Consider the following 8,822-nt stretch of genomic DNA (forward strand, 5'->3'; position numbering starts at 1 on the left):
ATTTGACTGCGGCCACGCTGGAGTACTGCCTTTAGTCGAACAAATCGACCCCAGCACTTATTCTTTGAAAGCCTAGTACTTATTCAATCGGTGTCTTAAATACACCAGCATCGGTTGTCAAGCGATGGTGCTGGTGGTGGTGGTGGGGGACAAATATAGACACACATATATATACATATACGACAGGCTTCTTTCAGTTTCCGTCTACCAAATCTACTCACAAGGCTTTGGTTGGCCCGAGGCTATAGTAGAAGACACTTGCCGAAGGTGCCACGCAGTGGGACTAAACCCGGAAACATGTGGTTAGGAAGCAAGCTTCTTACCACACAGTCATGCCTACGACATTATTAATAGTAATAATAATAATGATAATCCTTAATTATAATAATTAGCTGCACCCGTGAAAAATTCACGGAAAACAAACAATATAAACAGTGTATTGGTGCCATGAGAAATTTTGTGTATTATGACCGTCTGTCTTTATGTTCTGAGTTCAAATTCTGCCGAGATTGACTTTGCCTTTCGTCCTTTCGGAGTCGACAAATTAAGTACCAGTTGTGTACTGCGGTCGATCTAATCAACTGCCTCCCCCCCTCCCCACAAAATGTCAGGCCTAGAAAAGTATACTGTGACAGTTACAGAATATAGAAAGTAATGTGACACCAATGACTATATAATCCAACCAAAATACCCCAGTTACACAAACGTAAACGAGATTACTATTTAACCTTTAAATACATCGTATGCATTCTAAGAGCATTCTTGGTTTAGTATTACAGAACGTTTTTCCTGTATTCTTTTATTCTTTTACTTGTTTCAGTCATTTGATGGTGGCCACACACACACACACACGCACACTCATTCACACATACATACATACATACATACATATATACACACATGCATAAATGCATACATACATACATGCATACACACATACATACATACATACATACATACATACATACATACATACATACATACATACATACATACATACATACATACATACATACATACATACATACATACATACATACATACATGCATGCATACATACATACACGCATGCATGCATACATACATACACACATGCATACATACATACATACACACATGCATACATACATACATACATACATACACACACACACACACACATACATACATACATACATACATACATACATACATACATACATACATACATACATATATACATATATACATAATCTTCCTGAAGATTTCTCTTGAATGAAACAGTTCTAGTCCTGTAGAAGCTCCTTCTATATAATAAATTAATTTTACTCTGCTATGTATTGAGTACCTTATTTACTGTGGTTAACCCCGAATCAACCCGGGACCTACATATATATATATATATGATGGGTTTGGAAGTAGTGGTGATACTGACTGGTGTGATTTTGTAGTTTGCTGGTATGCCGAGAGAATCCAGTGAGCCCCTAACTAGTTCCCCGATCTTAAAGGTGTAATGTGGATGTGCAATGATGGAGCGGCTGGTGCGGTGGTGATGCTAGCTGGTGCGGTGGTCTTCCTCACAGTACTTCATGGTAGACAATATTTCGTGTGTATGTCACAGCACGGTTTTTGGCCCTGTCTGTTATCCCAATTGAGTGTCATAACTCTTACTTTGATATTGTTCATAGCTCGTGTTCTTGAAAATGTGACATATAATTGGCCATGAGAAAATACCTATTTCTTTACTACCCACAAGGGGCTAAACACAGAGAGGACAAACAAGGACACACAAACGGATTAAGTCAATTATATCGACCCCAGTGCGTAACTGGTACTTAATTTATCGACCCCGAAAGGATGAAAGGCAAAATCAACCTCGGCGGAATTTGAACTCAGAACATAACGGCAGACGAAATATGGCTACGCATTTCGCCCAGCTACGCATTTCGCTGAACGGCTTTATATATATAAAGGTTTTTAGTAGGGGTGGGAAAGGAATAAGTGACCTCCAGTGACCCAATTATCCCCACTTCTAACAATAGAGAAAGCATTTTCTGGGATTTATCTATCAAGGAGTTGCTTATTGTCTACTGATAAGTGGTAAGAAAAGGATTTGTGGTCAAATCTTAGAGCGAGTTATAAACAGTAGCTGCAACACATCATGACGTATATTTGCCATATATTATATATATATAAAGCCGTTCAGCGAAATGCGTAGCTGGGTGAAATGCGTAGCCACATACATACATTCATACATACATACATATGAATGTATATATATATATATATATATATATATATATGAGAAAATACCGGTTGAGACAAATGTACTCCAATTTTTTCAAATGTTTGCTCTTGAGCCTTATTAATTGTCATTGTATATACAAGTTGAAGTGGAAACTGAAGTCTGTTTAGTGTGAATGGAATATTTGCATCACTTGAGCTAAGTTTAATTCTGGGAATTAGAACTGTACGACCTCTGGTGGAGCCTGTTACCAATGATGCCTCTACACAATGCTCAATGAAGTCTTTGCACTTTCATGCGAGTTCCATTGCATAATCCTTGACTGATCGAAAGATTTCTCAGCAGCATTACAATAGCCTCTGCTTTTAAGTTGAGGCAATGAGGTAGCATACCGGATGGAGTGAGTGAGTTTATGAATTCAGATAGATAGTTCTGAACCTCCTCTTCATTAATGCAGGACACTGAATCTGTGCTTAAGTACGTTTTAAGCGCCTCTGGTATAATATATAATAAATCTTAGAGCGAGTTATAAACAGTAGCTGCAACACATCATGACGTATATTTGCCATTTAAATATGGCTAACCCCTAAGGGTGGATGCTACTGTAGTTTGTAGCCCCAGGAGGACACCTCCTCCAGCTGGCTATAGACACACTTTCTGTGCCCTATCAGTATTTGCAAAGGGAAGCCATCCTTCCCGTCTCCAACTTATGATACACACGGACTCGAGTTTCTGGGTATTGGCCCGTCATTGGCGTGTGACAATCACACGCTGATGACGGGTCAATATTCAGAAACTAGAGTCCGTGTGTATCATAAGTTGGAGACGGTATAATATACTTTTTCATTTATAACAAGACAGTCAGAATTACTCATTTTTCCATTCCTTCTGGCGTGCAGTTGTCGAAAACTTCTGGGTACAAATGTACAAATTGAAACGCAAAAGAAGGAAATAATAAATAGGTTTATGAATGAAAGTTTGGTAATTGAATTTATTTCCACTAAACTATACACACACACACAAATACATTCATATATATATATATAATATATATATATATATGTCTCGAGTTGTAGCTGTAATTCAAAGGGCCCAGCCTTGTTATATTCTATGTGAGGCTGAATCTCCCTGAGAACTATGTTAATGTTGTGCATGTCTGTGGAGTACTGAGCCATTTGTGAGTTAATTTTATCCTCATGTGGTAATGAAAAGTGAAATTGACAGCCAATATTTGTTGTCTAACAGCGGCAAGCTGGCAGAATCGTTAGCATGCCATGCAAAATGCTTAGCGGCATTTCGTCTGCCATTACGTTTTGAGTAAAATTCCGCCAAGGTCATCTTTGCCTTTCATCCTTCCGGAGTCGATTAATAAGTACTACTTATGCACTGGGGTCGATGTAATTGACTTAATCCCTTTGTCTGTCCCCTGTATGTTTAGCTCCCTGTGGGCAATAAAAGAAATAAATATTTGCTGTGTCTATGTATCTATATATGAACTTTTCTTTGGATTTATGTATTTACTGTCTCTCTCACTTTTTCTCTTTGTCTTTCAACTGTCCCCTTCCCCAAATTTCAGGCCTTGTGTCTGTAGTAGAAAGGATTATTATTACTATTAATATAAATATGTATTATTTGGTGGAAAAGTATTTTATTGTTAATATAGAGAAGTGGAATATCAGTGACCAGGTTATAAATATATAGCAAATACTTTGACACCTAATATTAATTCTCTTTATCATAAATAAATAATGAATTGAAGGTATATATGGCTGTGTATAAGTTTTGAATGGCTACAATGAGGCTTCACATGTACTCAGATTATATCCCTTCCAAACAAATGCATCTCTTTCTCTCTCTCTCTCTCTATATATATATATATATATATAAATACAAATATATAATATATATATATATAAATACAAATATATATATATATATATATATAAATACAAATATATATATATAATATATAAATTTTTTTGCCAAACCCTTATTATAATAAATATTGTTTAAATTTACCGATGACTGTCTTTTACATACCGAATCACTACTTGGTGGAATTATTAATTATTAATTAATTAATTAATTTTACCCTTATTATTATTATTATTATTATTATTATTATTATTATTATTATTATATATATATAGATATATATAGGCACACACACACACATATGTATGTAGGTATATATGTATATTAACAAATAGTTGTCCATAAGCCAGGAAAAAGCACACTCAATATTAAAAATACAATGGTGTTATTTTATACCATAGTGCAGTGTATTACTGCTTATGGCACATAGCTGGACAGAATGTTACCATTCATTGCACTCTGAGTATTGCACTTGGTAATATTTATGGTGGAAGTATATACGGACAGTGTTTGACTCAGTGCCAGTAAAAAAAAAAAAAAGAACAGAACTGTGAAAAATAGTGAATAATTATACCATTTCCAAGGAGGAATAGAAGAGTTATTTCCCATGTATTGTTGTTAACTATGTTTGTTAGCCATAATTTTATCATTTGTGTTTATTATACACGTGGAAGAGGTGGACCCAGGAAGACCTGCGATGAGGTGGTGAAGCACGACCTTCAAACATTGGGCGTCACCGAGGTAAGGACTAGTGACCGAGACCTTTGGAGATATGCTGTGCTTGAGAAGACCCGACAAGCCAAGTGAGACCATAATTCGTGGCCTAAGCCAGTGGTGTATACCCAGCCCACTTATGAGTAACCTTCATTCATTGGACTATAAACTTTGCTTGCGAAGACCTATTGAGGCAAGTGAAATCAAAATCGCTGACGTGGCTGATGACAGTACCGCCTGATTGGCACTCGTGCCAGTGGAACGTTAAACGCACCATCCAAGCATGATCGTTACCAGGGCCGGTGGCATATAAAAAGTACCATTCAAGTGTGATCATTGACAGCGTCGCTTTACTGGCACATGTGCCAGTGGCACGTGAAAAACAACATTCGAGCGTGGTCGTTGCCAGTGCCGCCAGACTGGCTCCCATGCAGGTGCACGTTAAAAAAAACACCTTTTGAGCGTGGTCATTGCCAGTACCTATTTCTTTATTACCCACAAGGGGCTAAACATAGAGAGGACAAACAAGGATAGACATAGGTATTAAGTCGATTACGTCGACCCCAGTGCGTAACTGGTACTTAATTTATCGACCCCGAAAGGATGAAAGGTAAAGTCGACCTCGGCGGAGTTTGTACTCACAACGAAACGGCAGACGAACAACGTAACGGCAGACGTACCATCTGACTGGCACCCACTACATTCTTGGAGTGGTTGGTGTTAGGAACCATGTGGTTGGTAAGCAAGCTACTTACCACACAGCCCCTCTTGCGCCTATACTAAATTCTTCCTGAAACATGGTGTATTTAAGGGACAAATTTTATTTTTACTACAATTACAGAGATTTCTATCCTTACTACTATTACCTTTGTTAGTGGCACTCGTATTAGGTACCCCTCCTGTCTGTATATCTATTGGTCTGCTATCCTTTATAGTCTGGTCCCAATAGGATAGCACCTGGACAATGAGAAACAGTGCAGGGGAGACAATAGCCACAATTCTTTCGTTATTCATTTATCAATTGATTTTGCACTTTCTACTGGTTTACTGCAAAATCTTTTTTAAGACTCCGCCAGTTACGACGACGAGGGTCCCAGCTGATACGATCAACGGAACAGCTTGCTCGTGAAATTAACGTGCAAATGGCTGAGCATTCCACAGACACGTGTACCCTTAATGTAGTTCTCGGGGATAATCAGCGTGACACAGAGAGTGACAAGGCTGACCCTTTGAAATACAAGTACAACTCATTTTTGCCAGCTGAGTGGACTGGAGCAACGTGAAATAAAGTGTCTTGCTCAAGGACACAACGCGTCGCCGGGAATCGAACTCACAACCTTACGATCATGATCCGAATGCCCTAACCACTAAGCCACGCGCCCTCACACCGACTGCAAAATCTAAGCACACGGAGTTCCAGCAACTGATTATTTGTATAATGCACGCATGTGTGTGTGTGTGTGTGTGTGTGTGTGCGTGCGTGCGTGTGTGTGCGTGTGTGTGCGTGCGTGTGTGTGTGTGTATACGTGTGTGTGTGTGTGTGTGTATGCGCACGTACGTGTGTGCGTGCGCGTATGTGTGTGCGTGCGTGCGTGCGTGCATGTGCGTGTGTGTGTGTGTGTGTGTATGTGTTTGTGTGTGCGTGTGTGTACGTGTGTGTGTGTGAGCTTGTGTGCGCAGTTATCTAATAAACAGATGCCCATTCTTCCCATTTTTACATTTTGAAATTGTCAGATAAACCAAGTTATTTTTTCCACAAATCTTGAAATTTGATAATAAATCCCCATTCTGCACCTCACTCCCTGGCCAAAACACACACACAAAATGAAACAAAAAGATCTATGAAAGATTGAAAGAGCCAATATTGTAATCTTGACATTCATTAAACAGGCAATTAATTAGGATTCTTGTTGTTAGATAAATATTTAATGTAGCAATATGTTTAGTAAACTGTGGCTGATGTAATAATATCAATTTGAGAGACAGACTGGGAGCAAATGTGTTGGAGAGGAATTTAACCTATTATTTGAAAGCATTGTTTTGGTACCTCAATGGCATTGACTGCAATGCTTTTGGTGAAAGAAGGAAAAGGAAGAAGAAAAGAAAAAGGAAAAAGAAAATGACAAAACAAACAACATAAAATAAAAAGCTGGAATATAGGAAACTTGGTTTGGAAGGGCAAATGGCAGGCCAGAGTTGAGTCGGGGTTTCACAAATGAACTTTTAATGGATAATGTTGGGTGAGAAAGAGCAGGGAATGAGACAGAGATAGAAAGAGGAGGGGAGAGGAGTAATGGTAGAAGCTCTTAAGGAGCTGTATTGATGGTGACAATAAGTGACCCAGGGCTTGGAGGAATACAGGAGGCTATTCAGTACACTGGTTTCATACACACACTGAATTCTGTAGTTTCTGGCAGATGCTTGTTGTGCTTGATTCTGTTCTACATTCTGCCAAATGCAGAAGCTTTGACTTTGCTGATCTTGGCATCTGATGAGATAATATATTATGCACTCAATACAGCTAAACTGGTAAACTGTGTTCAGTTCACTGTTTCACTGATATTATTGCAGAACATGGTGTGCATATACATGTTTGTTTATCTGTCTATGTATGTATGTATGTATCTATCTATCTATCTATCTATCTATCTATCTATCTATCTACCTACCTACTTACCTACCTACCTACCTACCTACCTACCTACCTACCTATCTATCTATCTATCTATCTATCTATCTATCTATCTATCTATCTACCTACTATCTATCTATCTATCTATCTATCTATCTATCTATCTATCTTCTTACCTACCTACCTAGCTAGCTAGCTAGCTATCTGTCTGTCTGTCTGTCTATCTATCTATCTATCTATCTATCTATCTATCTATCTATCTATCTATCTATCTATCTATCTATCTATCTATCATCTTCATTATCATTATCATCATCACCATCATCTTTTAACATCCATTTTCCATACAGGTATAGGTTGAATGGTTTGACAGGAGCTGACCAGCTGAAGAGTTGTATATGTAGATATTGATATGTATAAACATCTGTATAAATATATATATACATGTCTAATATATACATATGTATACATCTTCACATATTTTCTTCTACTACTAAGCACTGACCTGTTCAACCACCTAATATATAGTCCTAAATTCTTCATTCCATACTACTACCCCTCTGTCTGTTCCATCACTTAGACTCTATCACTACATAACTGACACTCCTTTACCTTTTACATTATTATACCTCTCTCTCTCTCTATCACCTCCATTCCTTCTATCTTTTTACATTCTAATACCTTTCTCCCTCTCTCACCCTCATCTCTCCATTCCTACTTTCAAATTATCTTGGACTGACCACTAACTGGTACACTTTCCTTTATTATCTCTCTCCTTGTTTTTCTTTTTCCTTTTTTCTTTCTTTTCCTTATTCCTCTCTTCCTGTTTTTTTTCTTTTTTTTCTTTATTCTTCTCTTCCTGTTTTCGATTTGACCTTACAAATACATTCACTACTTTTAGGTCACTTTAAATAAAACCCTTGATTCAATAGCACTGTGTACAAACTCTATACTTGGAACGACCAATTTTAAATACTATTGGATTTTACTCACACGGTATTGGAATCTTATATGTATACCATTCTGCCTAAATAACAGATCTACAAATGCAATATCCCTGCATATCTCACATCTATTTTCATTCATCCACTTCACTCTCTGTTTCGTATCTTATCTAAATTAACTATTGCTTAACCATTTTCTCATACCCTCTCCAATGAAGGGATATAATAAATATCCTGGAAACAGTTGTAAGACCTTCTATTTATAAATGTTCTAAAATCTTCACAGCCTTGATTTTTTTATCTCATTCTGAAAAAAATTTTTTATATATACACATGCTGATATATGACCTACGTTGGACTCCTCATTCGCATAATCACCGAACCTGGAGCTTAACTGTAGTCTGTCCGTAGCACTTACTCAGCATTACCTGAC

The 8,822-nt window shown here is 37.6% G+C and overlaps 1 long non-coding RNA gene across 1 annotated transcript in view; it reads left to right on the forward strand.

The window, feature by feature from the left end:
- The first annotated feature begins 128 nt into the window (after positions 1–128).
- Positions 129–8,822, forward strand: part of LOC118765636 — a 19,262-nt gene continuing 10,568 nt past the window's right edge. Inside the window, exon 1 of the long non-coding RNA XR_005001502.1 lies at positions 129–139. This is a non-coding gene — a long non-coding RNA (uncharacterized LOC118765636). The remainder of the gene's footprint in view (positions 140–8,822) is intronic.

Source organism: Octopus sinensis, linkage group LG12 (genome assembly GCF_006345805.1).
Source record: "Octopus sinensis linkage group LG12, ASM634580v1, whole genome shotgun sequence".
In the NCBI taxonomy this organism is placed as follows: Eukaryota; Metazoa; Mollusca; class Cephalopoda; order Octopoda; family Octopodidae; genus Octopus; species Octopus sinensis.